This window comes from Pseudochaenichthys georgianus, chromosome 7 (genome assembly GCF_902827115.2).
Source record: "Pseudochaenichthys georgianus chromosome 7, fPseGeo1.2, whole genome shotgun sequence".
NCBI lineage: Eukaryota > Metazoa > Chordata > Actinopteri > Perciformes > Channichthyidae > Pseudochaenichthys > Pseudochaenichthys georgianus.
In genome coordinates this window covers 20,484,249-20,504,719 of record NC_047509.1, presented here as the reverse complement: position 1 = coordinate 20,504,719, position 20,471 = coordinate 20,484,249, and the positions used below count along the sequence as shown (strand labels likewise).

General features: G+C 40.6%; 1 long non-coding RNA gene across 1 annotated transcript; it reads right to left on the bottom strand.

The window, feature by feature from the left end:
* Window positions 1-15,931: 15,931 nt before the first annotated feature.
* On the bottom strand, window positions 15,932-16,922 carry LOC139434185 (uncharacterized). Its single transcript, XR_011643598.1, has 3 exons — window positions 16,836-16,922; window positions 16,433-16,597; window positions 15,932-16,063 (listed from the first exon to the last, which is right to left on the bottom strand). It is a non-coding gene; the product is annotated as an uncharacterized lncRNA (long non-coding RNA).
* Between the last annotated feature and the right edge of the window lie 3,549 nt (window positions 16,923-20,471).

The following is a 20,471-nucleotide window of genomic DNA, read 5'->3' as shown; positions in this document are numbered from 1 at the left end:
GGTGATTATTATAAACAAGGGGAATTTAGCGATCACAACGAAAACGGCCAAGACACACATTGAGCCCAGAAAATTGATGTTATTAAGGGCTGTAAATATAATAAGCCTATGTCTAAAATGAACAACATTGTTAGTTAGGAGATTTAAACTATACTGCGATTCTGCACTGCGGTCACTCCGCCGTCTCTCGCGTTTGTTTTTTCAAATCAGCTGCTCTTCCTGCTATATTTGACGAGTGATACAAATATGTTCTACCACAAGTTCTTAAGAAAACTGACTCTGTTGGACTCGGTTCTAGTTTGACTTCTACCAGAAATAAAATGAAGTACTTTTGCTGTGTACTTTGTGAGTAATCCTCTATCAGTCCCCTCCATAGTAGGCTACATAATGCATGTTTTTCTGCTATCTTTGATGAGTGATACAAATATAATTTTACCATTAGTTCTTAATGAAATTTATACTGTTTGTGTTTGACTTTGTATTAGTTAGCCTACTACTTACAATACATTGAAGTAGCCTACTTTTACTGTGTATTGTTTGAGGAATACTCTGTCAAAGTCCCCTGCTGAGAACACAATCAAGCCACTTCTGCTAAGTTTGATGAGGGAATTCTTTTTTGTTTCCATTAGTTATTCGTGAGATTGATCCTGTTGGACTCAGTACTAGTGAAACTACCCCCACAAGTACTATGAAGTACTTATTGTGTACTTTTCCAATCCTCTGTCAATGTCCCCTCATGAGAACAAGAATGCATGTTTCTCTGCTATTTTGAATAAGCGTTAAAAAAAACGTTCTTCATGAGACTGATATTGTTGGACAGAGTATTTTAAGAGGATGGTAGACTGCACACTGACACACTCTGTCACTCTTGTTGGCCTCTTATGATGCTCAGGGTTGCCAACTTTGGGTACCTGGCTGGAGTGAGATTTTGATATCATGGGTTTAATTACACATATGCGCACTAAATGACTGCTATTGTGTCAGTAGCGGGACCTTAGCATATATATAGGATATATATACAATATATACAAATACACAATATTGGATACAGACTATAAAGGGCACAACGTTTCATTCACACACGTTTTTTTCCACTGTTTTATTGTGTGCATATAGGCCTGTCGCGATAAGCAATTAATTGACTTATCGTATGATAAATAAAAATGATCTCGATAAATTTCCATATACATGAGGATGTGACTAGCAGTTTGAAAGGATATACTTGAATTATTATTATATTATTATATATTATCATTATGTCAGTGGTCTAAAATGGTCATATAACGGTGCCGACAATATTATCGTTTATCGCAATAATTTCCGGGAAAATGTATTCAACCAAATTAATTATCGTGAGAGGCCTATACATGAAACACACGCACAAACAAATCTACAGAATTACTTCAAACTGCCAAATATATTAATTAACACACTCACTCTCATATACTCTTTGACTGTATTTTGGCCTAGTAGAACAATAAGGAGCAGACTTTTACTTTGTTATCATTTCTACTGGATCTTAGATCTGCGCATTCGCAATACGGGCCGGGGATTGACCAACCGTCTCCCACTGCTCTGCTGTCTGTTGTTAACGTTGTTAAGAGTGGTGGGGGCGGGGAGGGAGCGGATCGACACTAAACAGCTTGAGCAGCTGTCAACTCAACATTGTAAATAACTAACCAAAAACGATCGCCGGTTCATCTTGTTTTTGGCGTGAGAATAGTTTGGGCAGCGTGAGAGCGTGAGATTGAGAGTGAAAGCGTGTGTCACACGCCAGATGGCTGCTGTCTTTGATTATTTCTCAGCCGCTAGTTCGTCAGAGATTCTTCAGTCTCATCAGCCTCATCCTTCCATCAGTCCCCTGCAGTCAACGCATCAGCCTTCAGCACACTTCCAGTGTCTGACTCCATATGATTTTGTCCTGATGCTGTAAGGGTGAAACCCCATGATCACAAAATGACCCAAGGAGACACCCATGAGTGCCAAGGACCTCATATTATGTCTGTCATTAATGTTACATCACCCATTATAACAATTTGCTTTCCTTTTTCTCTTCTCTTAACTGAATAGTCCTGTCTTTAAGTATGTTACGGGTGCTGTTTGTGTGAAGCTGACCGTTGAGCAGCCCGACCAAGCAAGGAGAAAGAGGCAGAGAATTCAAATATAACCCGGTGTGGGCATTTATTACTCACAAACATGACACAGCCTCAATCTGCTGTTCACATGAGCACAGCCACCAGGATCTCACACACATTACCTTCCCCACTGACAGGGAAAACAGAGCCTAAATACCTACACACTAATCAGCACAACAAGACACAGGCAGGGGCGGATCTACCGGGGTGGCATGGGGTGGCAACTGCCACCCTAAACAATAGCCTTGCCACCCCAGTTGGCATCTTTGTTTTGAAAGAAAAGTTGTGGCTCATCGGACATTTATGAGAGAAAGTCTCTAATGTCCGAGTGCAAGTGAATGCAGCACAAGATGCACGTCATGTAACCCCTCCCCCGGTCCTGGCGCGAGAGTGGAAATATGATTGGTGGCGAATTCACTTGAACGGGGGGACGGCGCAAAACGAGAAGCCTTTCGGACCCAAGCACTGAAGGAATGAAGTAGTTGCGGTCTACAATGACAGAGAAGAGAATGTCAAGTTTGGCTGTACTCAGCATTGAATCAAAACGCACTACAGCTGTTGATCTTAATACGTTTGTGAGGCGTTTTGCTGAACAAAATAGTAATCGCCGCATTCAGCTGTAATAGACATGCCAACTTGATTCTCTGCTCACGGATAACTCGATGAGAATAACAAACTGTTAAGATGATGACCTTGTATGCGTGTATATATTTTTTTCTTTGAGGGGGTCTGCCCTCAAAAAACTGTTTTAAGTCCTGAAAAAGTAAAATAAGACGGTGTGTAAAACTACACTGCCCAGCCAACAGAAAGTAACCACTTTGATTTAACTAGGCCAGTAGGTAAGGACCTTCCACTGGATAATAACTGCAGCCATGTATATGTTTTAGCTGAATACACGTTTTTTAACCCTAACTGATGCAGTTAGTCACTTCTTTAATGTTTGTTCTTTCTGATGTAAAGTCAAGGTTGTAACTGTATATCAATAATGATATCATTACTTGTTTTTCAAATTTGAAGGAGGGTGAGCAAGCATCTTGATGAACATTCATCATTAACTCCTCCAAAAAATATAGTTTATTCAATAATAAATGAATATATGAATCATAACAGTTCTTCACTATATCTGTAAAGCGTCTTTGAGCACCTGTAAAAACGCTAACAAATTAAATCTATTATTATTATTATTATTATTATTTATTAACAGTGATTGACAGCTGATAGGAATAATATGATTGTTAATAGTATCATATTCATTCAGACAAACATCGATGAGACAGTTAATTAATGTACTTATGTTGCAAATGTATTATCTTTTCAATTTACACACGGCATCTATTGCACGTCTGTCCGTCCTGGGAGAGGGATCCCTCCTCTGTTGCTCTCCCTGAGGTTTCTCCCATTTTTCCCTTTAAACTGGGTTTTCTTTGGAAGTTTTTCCTTGTACGATGTGAGGGTCTAAGGACAGAGGGTGTCGTATTGTCATACTGATATTCTGTACACACTGTGAAGACCACTGAGGCAAATGTAACATTTGTGATATTGGGCTATATAAAATAAACATTGATACTTATTGCAGCAGTCTGCATAGATTTGGTACCCCTGCTGGTCTAAGAGTGAGACAAACTCATTCAGTTATTGTTCAGTTAAAATTCATTAAATTACGTCTGCCACCTTATATGTAAGGCTTTACTGATGTGCCACAATAATATCACCTATGTGATTGAGTTAAAATATTAATATTGTGGCTTTCCAAGTTAACATTGATATTAGGGGTGTAACGGTTCACAAACATTTCGGTTCGGTACGTACCTCGTTTTTAGGTCACGGTTCGGTTCAGTACGTTTTCGGTACAGCAGAAAAAATTATCACAAAACATTACATATTTTTTTTTAATTATTATTAAACTGTGACTAATGTATTCAAATAAATACAAAATTTAATAAAATAAACATTAAGGTGCAGCATTTCGATGAACTGAAATAATCTGTATTTGAACTGTACTACCTAAGCAGCCAGCTTGACATTAGGACTTGCTTGTCATTGTATTTTCATGTTGTTTAAAGAAAGATGAACTTGTCCACATTGCTTGCTGAAATGGCAGATCTGCTGGCACTAACAATGTCTCCTGCTGTGGAGAACACCTTCTCTAGGGACAGTGGCAGCAGATACAGCCAGGTAGCGCTTTGCTAACATGGCAACATAAGGATATTTGGCGTTTGTAATAGCTTTGGCTCGGTCTGAACTTTCTGCGAGTGGTGGAGGCTTACATGCTAGCGGGAGTTGGGTTTGCACTTCAGTCTTTTTTCTTTTGGTACCGGTGATATTCACATTCGGGTGATGCCTTTTCAAATGAGTGTGATGTATTGCCAGCCGCGTAACCAATGTTAGTTGAACAATGCCGACAAACAGCTTTGGTTCGGTCCACCTGTCTTTGTCCGTCATCCTTGTACGTAACTGCGAAACCAAAATGTTCCCAAACCGGAGACTTCAATGATGCTGGAGGATTTTCAGCTCAACTTGATCTGCATTCGCCATTTCGACAGTTCCTCAAATTACTGACTACATTTGAACACATCCCTGTGACCAGCTCTCATAGTATGCCTCTCGTCCAATGAAATGACTTGGTCGCTCTATGATATATACCTGAGATTACTTCCAGAACGTTGTTCATGATCTCAATTTTTTACGTTTAACGCTATATTCGTTCGGTACACACGTGTACCGAACCGAAGGGCCCGTACCGAATAATTTCAGTACGGGTACGTGTACCGTTACACCCCTAATTGATTGATATGATTGCGATTTAAATCAGCATATACTTCTGTCAGGGGATGCCACCCCTCAAAATCTCCTGCCACCCTCTTGCCCCCCCATGAATATTTGTCTAGATCCGCCCCTGCAGAAAAGTAAAAGACACCAGGTCACAATGTACCACTTTTGCCACTTTACTGTCAACAGTTTGGGAAACTGAGCTTTTAGTTACTGAAACCAAAACAGACATATTATAATTGGCCGTGTGTCTTTCCCACCAGAATGTGCTTATTCAGAAATCACACTTTGTGTGAGCTTGCTGGTACATCTGTCCATCCTCTTCGCTGATCATTGTTATATCATCACTCTGAGTCTTAGATAATATCAACGAAGCAAAATAACTGCTGACGTCCATTAAGTTCTGCTGCCAGCATTAGACCATTAAAACAGCATCAATCACCCAAAAGCAGTTTTATAACAGCTATTGAAGAGTTCACACGTAACAGTTTTATGATATGTTTGGCATTTCACAATCTCACCTTTGCCTTGATGTCTTTTTTAATATGTAAGTCAAGCCTTGGTCGTCAAATTAGGGGTTGTAAAATAATATTTGGAATATTTATCCCATCATTTATTCAACTTGAGCCTTTACATTTTCTATAAGACACAATGAGATTCTAGTTCAATATCACAACAATGTGGAAGTTGGTGGTATTTATCAGTGATTGGTTTCAAAGATACAGAAAGCTGCCTTTGATTTGTCCCTGAAAAGCTGATAAGAGAAAAGGTTAACATCATTCACCTTTCCTGCAATGTTATCTAATAAAATGCATCTACGCTGATATAATTCCAGCAATTTACTTCCCTGAGTTGTTTGATATTAATTACTCTGTTAATGAGCAATAAACGTGAGCAAAAACAGAGGCAAACTGTTTGGATAGAGCTTATAGGTTGAATTTAAATGTGCCTATTGTTGACATAAAAAACTAGAGCAAAACTGCCTCATGAAATATTTTATTTAATAGTTGGTAGTCAATATGTCAGCTTTTCAGTGCTGTTATATCGCAAGTCAGAGGCATTGACCCTGTACTGTAATAACCTCACAGCTGTAAAACCACACACTCGTACCAGCATAGTTATTATAATTAAGTGATATGTAATTATATGAGTGAATTAAAGCTCTAATGTGATCACTCATCTGTGAACCTGCATTAAAAGGCGAACCAGACATTGGTCTGTGAGAGTTTTTTTTACTGGAGAGTACTCAGTTACACCAGCATAAGCCAAAGCACCAAAAAAAATCATTGCTTTCACTTCTATTGCCGTGGAGCAAACTGGCAGTGAGGAGTGGACTGGGACACTTTAGTCATCCGCACTCATCCCACACTGAGGCTGCGGCCACACGAGGACGAAAACGGTCGTTTGCGTTACTGTTTGGTGTCATATAGACCGTTCGGCCACACGAGGATGACCGAATACGGCACTAAACGACTGAGGAAACGATAACGGGTCCCAAGGTGGATAGAACGGCATACGCAACGCTCTGGGGGGTCCAACGGCTCCGTGTGTACGCCCTATACGATCATTTTCTGATAATGATGAGGCAATAGCCCCGCCTCTCCCCAACTCTGCTGCTCACCCCCGCGTCAAAGTAAACTGCACACTGAATTCAGATTATTTATCTTTCTCTCGATATGGACCTAAACGCGAGTGAAGTCTAATCTGACAGGACGGAGACACGCAGCAATGCTCACTTGCAGCTCCTCCCGCTGCAGCAAAACACACACTTCAAGTCAGATCATCACCCTTAGCTATTTTAATTACCTCTCAAACTACCTAAACTAGTTATAAATATGTTTATTTTTACTGTCGGCCGGGTCACTCATTACTGGATCAGCTGCTGCATGAGACAGACACTGACGCTGTGAGACAGACACTGACGCTGTCAGTAGAGTGTATTTTATTATTATATTATATAGAGTCGTTATTCATTTGTTTTAAAGCTCAACAAATAACAAAGAAGACCTTTGACCGGCACTTTTATAATTTTGTCCGGAAGATTTAAACTTTAATACACGTTGACTGGCGAAAAACTCTGCCCGGTTCCCTCGGCCCCCACCGCGGAGAATAAACAGAAGGGCAACCATGACAACCATGCTTCTTCGCTGCTTTTGTGGAGGAAGTTACAGCGCCACGTACAGGCTCCTGCATATGTACTGCAGCTTCTCCAGCGGTTGGAGCTAAACGGAGCGGTCTCGTGTGGACAGACACTATCCGGATAACTATTGCGTGTGGACGGAAGCTTTTTTGCAATTGCGTTTGCATTAATCCTATGCGTTTAGCCGTTTTCGTCCTCGTGTGGCCGCAGCATGAGATGAAAGGGAGTGTAACACTGTCAGATCAAATTAAGTGTGATTTCATACCTTTCATACTCTGTTCCCCACATTATTTGGCTAATCCCTTCCCTACAATTTAACTGGAATCATTTGAGGCGATTTGGAATAAGCAAATGTCAATCAGCAAGAATAAAGTACGTCATATGGAAATTATATAGAGGAAATAGTCACAGTACAGGCAGTCTTTTTCCCTTCCTGTTGTTTCCACTAGATGCTTAAGGGATGAGGCATTTAGATATGATCGACTCTCAGGAGTGGAAAATTAGGTCGAGATATCAAGCATAAAAAAGGAAGTTTTCCCAGTGGAGCACGGCTCTAATTTCGATTTATTCTAAACTTGGACACTTCAGCAGCCATGCTTGTTTCTCTTGGCTTGAGAATAGTTTAGCAAAGAAGTCAAGTTACCTCATGCTCTGAATCTTTATTAACCATGAAACCAGTGTGTCACTTTTCTTTCATGGATTTCCTTACTGATACAGTCACAATTAATTCATATCAAATGTAGTTTTAAAATAAATGTAGTATTCAACAGCACTTGTTTGTCAACAATTTGGCAACGCAACCTTCCTGAACTTCACCTTCAGCTTCGTCAAACTCATAATCTCCCCCTGTTTTTATTGTTGTGTATACAGGTTATTTTCTAATAAGACAGGCGTCTATGACTTTTTCAAGATCTCTCTAAAATCAGTTTTCGAGATGGGCTTTAAAGCTCAAGGCTGGCTTTTTTCTGTGTTTCACATCAGAAGTGTCAAAAGAATCATTCATGACAACTGATGATTAGCAATGAATACACAAAGAAAAAAAGAAACCTGAACATATATACATGAATCATTACCCAGTGTGCTCAGATCTTATGGAACGAGAAGATTTCCATTGTCTTTCTTCTTTATCTACCAAGGATTTAAAACTGTTGGGTAGTATTTACTGGATGGATAATGGATATATAAATGATAAAGGTTTGAGTGCCTTTGGAGATTGGATGAGGACGTGACAGGCAGATAAATGCTGACCATGAATTTCTGAAATGTTTTTCTAGTCTGGTTCATTTCGGTGGACAACTTGACATATGACACATAGGCCCTTTATCATTTCTCTAACTCCCCTCCTCGACTCTTATCCTCGAGACATGAGAGGCTTCTCAATACTCAAATTTCCCCTCCTCAACTCCTTGACTCCTCGGTCCTCCGGTAGTGACCCGGAAATGAATTTCAGCGCGCCATTTTGAAGGACGTCTCATTTCTCTAAATGCACACGAGGACCGAGGATCGAGCGTCGAGGAGGCTCTCTGGAGGAGCTATAACCGAGGATACACTGATGGTTCCTCCACGGATGCATTTCCGGGAACGGTGGAGGCGTGACGCACGGCCGGACTTATCTCAGCCAATGACAGCTCTGCATGCATCCCCTGGATATTATTTTAGAAACTGCTCTCATCGCAACGCGATGTTTACAGTGAGAACAGCTGTGAGGCCCGTGCAGAAAGCAGAGCAGTGTGTAAAATATATATCACTCAGTATAACAGACCTACTCTCTTTATTTGCTTTAGTTTAGTAGATATCTACAAAGAGTCGATATTTTTCTAAGAACATTTAGTGCTTCACATAATAAAATACACAACGGCTGTAGCCTGATTATGCTTTAGGAGCTGTAGATGTGTGTGGTACAGTGTGTAGGTGTGTGTGTGTGGTAGGCTACAGTGTGTAGGTGTGTGTTGTAAAGTGCGCAGATGCGGCGGACAGACAGGTCTCAGTTGGTTTGGTGTCCTCTGCTTACTTTTAATACTTGCAAATACAACTTTTGGCCCGTAATTTCAATTCCCCATTTCAGCGACCAGAGAGAGGGGGGGATATACCCAGTCTCTGATTGTGTTACGTTATTATGAGAGTGCTCTCATACTTTAAATTGCATATATTTATATAAATATATTTGTGTGTGTGTGTCCGCATCTGTAGCCTGTTATTGTCTCATTATACCGCACTCTCAATGAATTCAAAGTAAATATGTGGGGGAACAATGTTCAGCTGATCTAACAGAGATTATAAAATATGACAAAACACTCGACAGCTGATGCAGCTGTTGCCAGGTAATAATGAATGGACGTCGCTTTAATATGACTGCTCAGAGGAGAGGAGTTCTCATTTCTTTAAACGTCTGCTGCTTCCCCTCCTCTCTCCTCGGTTCCCCTCCTCGGTCCTCCGCTCGCATCTCCTGTGGGCGGGACTAAGTCTCGAGGAGGGGAGTCGAGGAGGGGACATTTAAGAATTGAGAAGCCTCTTTAGTCCCGCCCACAGGAGATGCGAGCGGAGGAGCCGAGGAGAGAGGAGGGGAAGCAGCAGGCGGTTAGAGAAATGAGAACTCCTCTCCTCTGAGCGGTCATTTTAAAGAGACGTCCATTAATGATGACAAGAGGCACAGCAGCCCTCTGTCTGATGGACAGATGTGTTCATGATGACTTATATATTTACTTTGATTAATTGACAGTGCGGTATAATGAGACAATAACAGGCTACAGATGCGGACACACACACTTCCCTGTATCTTATATAATCACTCCATTGAGAGCAATAGGAGTGAACAAACACAAGAATAGATTTAGAAAATAAACTGATTAGCTTCCTTTTTGAAGGTAAGGATCCTCAAAGATTTCTTTCTCTGGAATGGCCTCATTAATGAAACATGTGTTTTTGCAATGAGGGTCTATTAATATCAGTCAATCTCATGTCTTCATAGATTTATCCTGAGAGTCTTTTGAAATGTAATTTTTATTATTTATACACCAAGAAGTTCACCCAGATTTTTCCCAGAACTGTCGTAGTCAAAACCAATACTATTAGTTGAAATCAGTCCTATTCCATACCAAGGTAGAAAACAGAAAAACAAATATATGATTTGAAAGAAAAGCTTTGGTAATTTCATTTTTGTAGTATAAGCTGTTTTACATTGCTGTGAAAACATATATTTTAAACATCTTTATTTTCAGTATGATCTACTTTACCATGACTTTTTCATGACATAATACACTATCACTTGTTGTTACATCATAATTTTTTCGTCAATTCTCAATAAAAATATTGAATCATATATTTACATTTTAAATGTTTGCATTTTTATTGTTTGCGGTAACATGTAAAAGAAAAACACTAGGGTCAAATCAAACCCATATCAATGTTACAGGGCTGACACATACTAAAACATTAACATTCACACCTAAGGACAATTTCACATCACCAATTCATGTTTTTTTTGCATAATCATTATATAGCGGGAGTAAACCGGAGTTCCCGGAGAAAACCCTGGTTGCACAGGCTGAAGTGTTTGAAGGTCCTGTGGTCATCCTGCACGCTTGGTGGTTGTTTCTGAAGACTGCTGATTTTATGTGACCCCAATATCAGTCTCACCATTCTCAGATGGGTCGCTGAGAGGATCACACATTGCATCTGAAAGATCCATGGTGCAGATGTCCATCATCTCAAAGGCCTCTGATGCATGAGGGTTGGAATACATGTTATCTTCTCGGTGAACCATTGTTACAAAGCTGTGTTCTAGGGCTTGTCCGGGCGTAATCCTAGTCTGACCATCCAGATTGAACAACGCATTTAAGAGGTCTGCGAATGCCATTTTGTCTTCACGCATAACCTCTGACAATGTAATCTTGTCTTCAGACGTATCATAGTCATGTTCCTCTGGCTTCTCCATTACTGCACTTGTCAAATCTTTAACATCATCAAAATACCAACTTGGACATTCTGGCAGGACACCAGACACCATCTTGAACTGAGATGGCGTCCTAAACTCCCATCCTGGAGTCAAGCCCCTTCCCTTGATAAAATAATGCCAAGTGTTTATCCCAGCATCTAGCAGGTGTTGTTTTGGCTGACCAAGGAGCTGGCAAATAGCTCTCATCTGGTTGTATGTAGATTTTAGAGGGAAAAAGTTGGTTTTAAAATACAATGAACCCAGGAGACATCCCAGTGACCACATGTCGATGGCTTCAGTTATAGGGAGACCCAAGGTCACCTCTGGAGCTCTATAAGAAACAGGTTGCAATTCCATACCAACCTCTGCTTCGGAAGCTGGGAGGGCCAAACCAAAGTCAATTAATTTAATCCTGAAGGGCTGAGACTTGTGGTTTACAAGCATGACATTGTCCGGTTTCAGGTCCGTATGAATAATGCCAATTCCCTTCAGGGCTTCAAAAGCTACAAGTAGCTGTTGTGTGACAGAGCGGATTTCGTTCAGGGAAAATGGTTCCTGCATTTGCGAATTAAGGTCCCAAATGCTCATGTCCAGCATTTCAAAGGCTAAGCAATACTTGTCTTGGAACATGAAAGTATCCATGTATCTCACTAAGTTATTCTTATCTGGGTCAAGTCCCTTGATTTTTTGAAGCATTCTCACTTCATTATTTGCATCTCTTCCGTCTTCGAGGATCTTGATTGCCGTAATTTCAGATGTTTTCAAATTAACACACTTGGCAACTTTTCCAAAACACCCTTCTCCTACAAAGTCCAATAAAAGGAAGCGTGTGGAACTGCTGTAAAGTATTGTGGGAGATTGTGCCTGAAGTGGTGCGGGTGCTGACTCGTTGTTATGGGGTTCAGGATTGCAGGGGTCTGCCTGAGAGGTTGTGTCATTGGTAGGTCTCTCAGTGTTTGAATTGGCAGCACATCGGGAACTCTCAGGGGGTGAGTCACCGTCAGTTGCCTTCATGTCAGTTTCAGGGTCGCTGAGAGGATCCCACATTGCATCTGAAAGATCCATGGTGCAGATGTCTATCATCTCAAAGGCCTCTGATGCATGAGGGTTGGAATACATGTTATCTTTTAGGTGAACCATTGTTACAAAGCTGTGTTCTAGGGCTTGTCCGGGCGTAATCCTAGTCTGACCATCCAGATTGAACAACGCATTTAAGAGGTCTGCGAATGCCATTTTGTCTTCACGCATAACCTCTGACAATGTAATCTTGTCTTCAGACGTATCATAGTCATGTTCCTCTGGCTTCTCCATTACTGCACCTGTCAAATCTTTAACATCATCAAAATCCCAACTTGGACATTCTGGCTGGACACCAGACACCATCTTGTACTGAGATGGCGTCATTAGCTCCCATCCTGGAGTCAAGCCCCTTCCCTTGATAAAATACTGCCCAGTGTTTATCCCAGCATCTAGCAGGTGTTTTTTTGGCTGACCAAGGAGCTGGCAAATAGCTCTCATCTGGTCGTATGTAGATGCTCCAGGGAAAAACCAGATTCCAAAATACATTTCTGCCAGGAGACATCCCAGTGACCACATGTCGATGGCTTCAGTTATAGGGAGACCCAAGGTCACCTCTGGAGCTCTGAAAGGAATAGGTTGCAATTCCATACCAACCTCTGCTTCGGAAGCTGGGAGGGCCAAACCAAAGTCAATTAATTTAATCCTGAAGGGCTGAGACTTGTGGTTAACAAGCATGATATTGTCCAGTTTCAGGTCCGTATGAATAATGCCAATTCCCTTCAGGGCTTCAAAAGCTACAAGTAGCTGTTGTGTGATAGGGCGGATTTCGTTCAGGGTAAATGTTTCCTGCTTCTGCTTATAAAGGTCCCAAATGCTCATGTCCAGCATTTCAAAGGCTAAGCAATACTTGTCTTGGTAATGGAAATCATCCAGGAATCTCACTAAGTTATTCTTATCTGGGTCAAGTCCCTTGATTTTTGTAAGCATTCTCAATTCATTGTTGTCGTCATCTCCTCCGTCTTTGAGGATCTTGATTGCCGTAGTTTCAGATGTTTTCAAATTAACACACTTGGCAACTTTTCCAAAACACCCTTCTCCTACAAAGTCCAATAAGATGTAGCGTGTGGAACTGCTGTGGAGTATTGTGAGATCAGGCCCAGCCTTATCTGATTTTGAGCAACTCATTTTTCCTGTAAGATGTCCCAGCAGAGCAGATTTAAAGTCCGACTGTCTTCTTCCAGAGGTTATAACATTATGAAAGTGTCGGAATCCCTGAGTTCTTATAAGGTTTGATGATGTCATCTTCAAAGCGAATGATGACATCATACAGTTCCAATGCCATAATCGAGCCACAAGTTGATGATGTCACCGTAAGGATGTCATCATGCTTTGCTGATGTTGCATCATTCGAAATTCGAAATTTTAAATCGTTCACTTGTTTTTGCTCCAAGCTTTTGGTTTTGCCATTCATCTCTTTCACTGTGATGTTATCAATCACTAATTCTGATATCTGCTTGTTCGACTTCCTATGGCACTAGCAACTTATTAACCAATTAGCTTCATGACAGTCCATACTATAATGTTATGACTCGGGTAAACGCTGGGTAAAACTGCAGTGGCGTCATTTTCAATGCGACACAACTCACAAAACACACACAACAATGGAGGATGTGGAAGCGATCGTTTTCTTGTTTATTGTGAAATCCATGGTGCTGACATGGGCCCTTTCTCATATCTCGAACTCCCCTCCTCGACTCCTATCCTCGATACTTAGTCCCGCCCACAGGAGATGCGAGCGGAGGAGCCGAGGAGGGGAACCGAGGAGAGAGGAGGGGAAGCAGCAGGCGGTTAGAGAAATGAGAACTCCTCTCCTCTGAGCGGTCATTTTAAAGAGACGTCCATTAATGATGACAGGAGGCACAGCAGCCCTCTGTCTGATGGACAGATGTGTTCATGACCACTTATATATTTACTTTGATTCATTCACAGTGCGGTATAATGAGACAATAACAGGCTACAGATGCGGACACGCACACACACATATATATGTATATATTTATATAAATAAATACAATTTCAGAATCAAACAGAGCACTCTCATAATAACGTAACACTATCAGAGACTGAATATATCCCCCCCTCTCTGGTCGCTACAATGAGGAAAATAAATTACGGGCCAAAAGTTTTATTTACAAGTATTAAAAGTAAGCAGAGGACACCAAACCAACTGAGACCTGTCTGTCCGCTGCATCTACGCACACACTGTAACACACACACGCACGCACCTACAGCTCCTAAAACAGGCTACAGCCGTTGTGTATTTTATTGTGAAGCACTAAATGGTTTTAGAAAAATATAGACTCTTTGTTTGTAGATATCTACTAAACTAAAGCAAATGAAGAGAGTAGGCCTGTTATACTGAGTGATATATATTATACACACTGCTCTGCTTTCTGCACCTCACAGCTGTTCTCACTGTAAACATCGCGTTGCGATGAAAGCAGTTAATAAAATAATATCCAGGGGATGCATGCAGAGCTGTCATTGGCTGAGATAAGTCCGGCCGTGCGTCACGACTCTTTGAAACATCTCTGTTGCCGGAAATGCATCCACGAAGTAGCCGTGGAGGACCGTGGAGGACCCATCAGTGTATCCTCGGTTATAGCTCCTCCAGAGAGCCTCCTCGACGCTCGGTCCTCGGTCCTCGAAGTGCATTTAGAGAAATGAGATGTCCTTCAACATGGCGCGCTAAAATTCATTTCCGGGTCACTACCGGAGGACAGAGGAGTCGAGGAGTCGAGGAGGGGGATTTGATGAAATGAGAAAGGGCCATGCTGTGCTCTGCATAACGTCTACGAGAGTCATGGAGAGGACTATGATGATGGGTGGAATGCACCAGCAGCAGAGTCTCAATGTGCAGAAGAGGAGGGCACTGACATCAGAGAGGGTTTGATGTGCTACCTGAATACCTACATATGCATTGTATTGCATTCATTGTATTGAACATAAATAAATCTTTTTTTTTCATATACATGTGTTTGTCAAATGTTTTAAACAAATGTTATCTGAATTGAATATTTAGTAAATATTTTAATTTCAAGCACCAGTAAGTACTGCCCCATAATAAGAACATTTGAGGAAATATCAGATCATGAAAAGAAAATCTTTCTAATAAATTAAGCGAATATCAAAGCTAACTATAAACATAAATACTAAAGTGTAAAACACAGCAAAACTATATTCATAAATGCAAGTGTAAAATAGTGTGGACAATTGTAAACATGGATGGAGGCTAAAGTATCCACAACATAAAATAATATATTAAATATAACCTCAATCTTTCTTCTAGACATGTTAAAAGCTTGCTTGAATGGGTTATAGGTTTATTTTGTTCTCTCGTCTTTGAAATATATAAGGAATGTGTTGTTTGAGTCTAGTAGAACGAGGGTATTACAATTGAGCAATTTCTACATGTATTATGTATTTATCATGTATTCTTAATACTATTACAAAATAAACATGTAATAATGTTTTAGAGGAGGACCTCAAGCTAGCAAACTCAATTTCTTGCTTTAAATCTCTTAAAAGTAAGGGGCTTTTTCCTAACTGATGGTGTTTGTTATTGCTTTATAAATTAATGTATGTTTATATCTTCTCTAAATCAAGATTATGTGAATCTGATTTTTTTTCTGTTGGGTGCCATTCATTATCAACAAGAGATAAGATAAGTCAAAGAAGTACTTTATTGATGGCAGTATAAAAATACAAAAAAAATGTTGTATCAAAGGCATGCCATTAAACAATACAAATAAAAAATGTAAAACTGTATTGCAGCCAGCATAAATATACATGGATTTGTAAATATAAAATGAACATTTTAAAGAAAATAAATAAACAAGGAAGTACAAATGTTGCATTTAAAAAGTAACTAGATAAAAAATATATAATATGTACAATAACTATTAAGGTTTTTTGAAGTATCACGGAGGAGACGGGCCACGTCGGCTGCCCAGTCATGGTGCCGTTCCTGCTGGGCCCGATCCTCTCCTCCTCGTTTCCTCTTGCCTGGGTGACAATAAGATAATAATTAGCAATAAGGAAAACACACAGGACAGGTACAGGTCACACAAGGATATAAGAATAACATGTATAAACAGAACAACAGTAAGGTGAACTAAAGAAAGTTCTGGCCCTAGATGTTTACAATGATTGTGAAAGTGAATTACATTATGTCCAGCCTGTTGATAATGAATATAAATATATGTATATGATAGGATGTCACACACAACTGTACTAGCTGCTTACTAGCTAAGACTTTACTTGCAACAGAGCATTTCCACAGTGGTATAGCTTATTTTAATTACTGTTGATGGATGATCCAAGGTTTAAAAAACAAAACACAATTCCAGTCGTTTTGCCATTTCTATTTCTTACCTAGAACCACACGCTGCGGTGTCGTGATGGCACTCGGTGTTGGTGGTTGAGTTGGTGTCGATTCTTCGGCTGGGGTCCGTTCTGGATTCGATGACGATGTGGACGGAACACTGCCATCAACCGTTGTTCGGGAATGTTCCTCCTCACGAGTCCCAATGTAATCATCTAGAACAGCAAAATGACTTGATAATTCCACAAACTACTGCAGCACAATACTAAATAGCAACAACAACTATAGAAAAGAAAAACTGAACGTAAACAATGGCACATATGGTGTTAGCAAACAATAGCTCTCGCTATCTGCCTTAGCTAGCTATGTAGCTCTTCGGGGCTCCATAAAAGCATGGGTTGTCGAACATTAATGTAAGGATAAAATAGACTTCTTTGTTAGAAGTGAGCGTACCTTGCAGGGACTCCAGTAAAGCCGTTGCCGTTTTCCCTACATCGCAGGAAAGTCCTCGAAAATCCGCGTTCGGACATCTGTGCAGAGACATCCTTGAACACTTTCACATTTCGCGTTGTTCCGTCGAGCTCCCGCTGGATTTTATCATCCCCAATGAGATTAAGGAACGTCGTCACCTCCTCGGTCGACCACGGTGTGCTTTTCTTCGACGTTGCCATTTTTGTAGCTTCTCCGTTTACAAAATGCTGCAAGCTTGCTTCTAGATCTATATGCGACGCTAGGGATGATCTCGCGCGCGATCTTGTGACGATTCTCTCTGACCAATCAGCAGTCGAGTGTTGACGTCACAGCCCTGGCCTGGTCTGATAGAACCACGATTTTATGGGGCCGGAAAAAGGGAGAAAAAGTACCCGCTAGCCGGTGCTATGCTATATGGAAATGCCACCAAAAACTGGCCTGGCCGCTTGAGGACGGTTAAGGACGCTTAAGGACGCTTAAACGGGGCTACCCGCTGCAGTGGAAATGCGCCAATAGAGAGCTCTGGGAGGGGGGATTGCTAGTGAATTTTCCGACCGGCCCACTTCTTCCTCCAGACTGTTGTTCTGCTCCAGCACTGTTGTGCTACGGCTTGGTTCGGCCTGACGCGAAGCGGAGTGTCACTATTTGAGTGCGAGGACAGAGTTTGAGGGAAATAAATACATAAAGTATGCTCTCAAATTTAAATACCACGCTCTTGAATAAAGATAGGGAATAACCCCCATACCGTATCAGCTGATCGCTGCACGGTGCAGCTCAGCATCTCTCTCTCTCTCTCTCTCTCTCTCTCTCTCTCTCTCTCTCTCTCTCTCTCTCTCTCTCTCTCTCTCTCTCTATCTACATACCAGCGGATCTGCTGCCCGTTTAACAGCCTCATCTTTGTCAAACTTTCTTATGTTCTTTCTCTAACACGTAATGAAGGTTATTAAGCTTTTTAACTCCTATGTTGTTAATATTGACCACCATTTCCTTTATGAAGTAAAGCAGCCTCCCTGTCTGTGTCCTCGCGCTGTCCTCACATCCCCGGACCCCCAGACTCGGAGGAGCACAGGGATGTCAGTATTGTTTATGAAGCAGGGTATAGAAAGTACATTATTGAAATGAAAATACTATTTATTTACTTTTACAAACAGTGAGCAGCTGGGCAGCTGCAGCATGTGTATTGCAGGACATGTGTACGCGTGCAAGCGTCTTTGAGTTGTAGAAAAGTGCTAGGCTATACATCTAATGTGTCATTATTATTATGAGGTTATGTGTTGGACATGTGTGGTTGGACTCTGTCTCACAGGCAGGTTGCAGTGTAACATCAGAGGACACTGGGCCAATTGTACATTCTCAAACTGCACCACTTAGAACTAACTAAACAATGCAGAGATTATTTTTATATAATTGTTTTCAATAACCGTAAGAGATTCAACAGTATGAAGTGATTTGTAAATAGGAATACAGATTTGACTTAATGTTTTCATAAATATATTTTTCTCCCAGTTTGTTATGGGACTTATTTACCCTCTCAAAGAACCGGAATCGAGAACCAAAAATAACCGGAATCGAAAAGCAGAACCGGAATCGTTAAAATCCAAACGATACCCAACCCTAGTGTGATGCAGTAAAATCTTACCGCTCACTTACGTTAGCGGTGTCATAAAAACCGTGGGAAAATGTAAAATACGATGACGAAGAAGAAGATTCCAGTGGCCCCAATTTTTGTCCATTCTGGACAAGTGAAAAATGTATTCGGACAAGTAAATTGCCAAACTCACTTGTCCATGGACAAGTACTCTCTAAAAACTTTTTCTCACACTGAACTCATCACGCATTTTAACTCTGCTGCTGTTTTCTTCCGGCTGTAGATAAACAGAGACATCTGGTCAGTTTGATATGGATACTGTTGTTACACATGCACAGTACAATGTTTAGGTACTAAAGGTGAGCATAGCGTATCCTCTTTATATCTATGAACCAGGTGTATAGGTAGAAAGTAATGTACTGTTATGTGTTTTAAGGATTTTATCAAACCACTGGTTTATTTTCCATATATTTCTTCAGGGGGTTATTGAGGACAGGATCGGTTACTTCCCGGCGGCCTATGTTCATCAGGCTGGGATTGAGGACCAAGTGTTCAGGTGTAACAGGACATTCATCGGCTGTAAGGAACAAGGACAGATCACCTTAAAGGAGGGACAGGTACTGTACACACCTACTGTATAAACCTTATGATGATGATGAGTATAGGCTGATGATAGGCTGATTATTGACATGTTAAGTGTAAAGTCTTAACATAAATACAGGCTGTAGGATGTCCCTTCTAAAATAGTGTTTATTTATATCCTTCATTATCCTGCCCTGTAATTATGGCCTGCTTTATCTTCTGCATCTGCAACTCTCCGTGTTATATTTCTTATATTTTCTTATTCTGGGTTTTGACATAGTAGTAGATAGTGCTTCACGACAGCAAAATACAACAAAATGCAAGTATGATAGTAAAAATATGATAATTATAAATAAACATCTTGCAAAAGGAATAAGATAATAAATTAATAGCATTGAGTATAAGCCAAACATAAATGTTTTATTATGTAGAGGTACATTCTTAAAACTGCCAGATAAATACCCATCAATCAAACGTATAACAGGGGAAAAAATAGCTCAGTTTATGTGTATTTTTTTGGGGGGAAAACCCATTTACAAACTGTAACAGTGGGATTGTTGTTAAAGTCAATTGCCCGCCTTTAGAGCCACAACAACACAAAACACATTATTAATTAACGAAACATCAGCAGTCTTGATCACATGAACGTCCTTGTCATTATGGGTTAGGGGAGCAATGACCGTCAGGGTGAATATTTAAACTTCCACATTCTATCTGGGTGTAATTCATGATCATACTCTTGTCATTAGAGCTCATCAGATTCACATCATCCAGCAGCTCTTTAGCCATCTTATTACCCTCCTGCAGCCCCCACGTTGCCCCTTACTCTTCCCTCGCATTCACCTATAACCTGAAAAGCTTGACTGGAGTTTGCTGAAAGGATCCTTTGCCGGAGTAACCATTAGATTACCATTTTGGTATAATGGCTCTACTTGGGTTATGCCCCTTTTTTCCCACAATGCTTTCCAGGACATGTTGGGATTTTAAGTAAAGAACCCCCAGTGGAGATGAAACCGCCGATAAAACGAGTAGAGTCTGTGACCCGCTGCCTTTCTTTTCCGTTGACACAAAACCCAGGGGAAGATTTTGGAGCGTACTAAAAGCCAGTATGCAGATACAATGTGTTCTAATCTATCAAGAGGGTCATTCAGGGCATCTAATAATCATAGCAATATTATAAACAAGCACAACTACATCATCATCTTTAAAAATAGGTTGCATTTGTAAATTGTCCCTTTGAGCTGGACCACACATCATAGAGATTGAGTGATATGAGACATAAAAACAGAGATGAGAGAGACAAAGATACAATGAAAATTGAAGTTTTGTTGATTATGTTTAGACTAGACGACATGTGGGCGCTTTATGGTTAATACATACAAATATTTATTGACTATTAGATTTGCAAAATACCATAAAGCATGTAGTTGTAGAACAGTTCAACATGA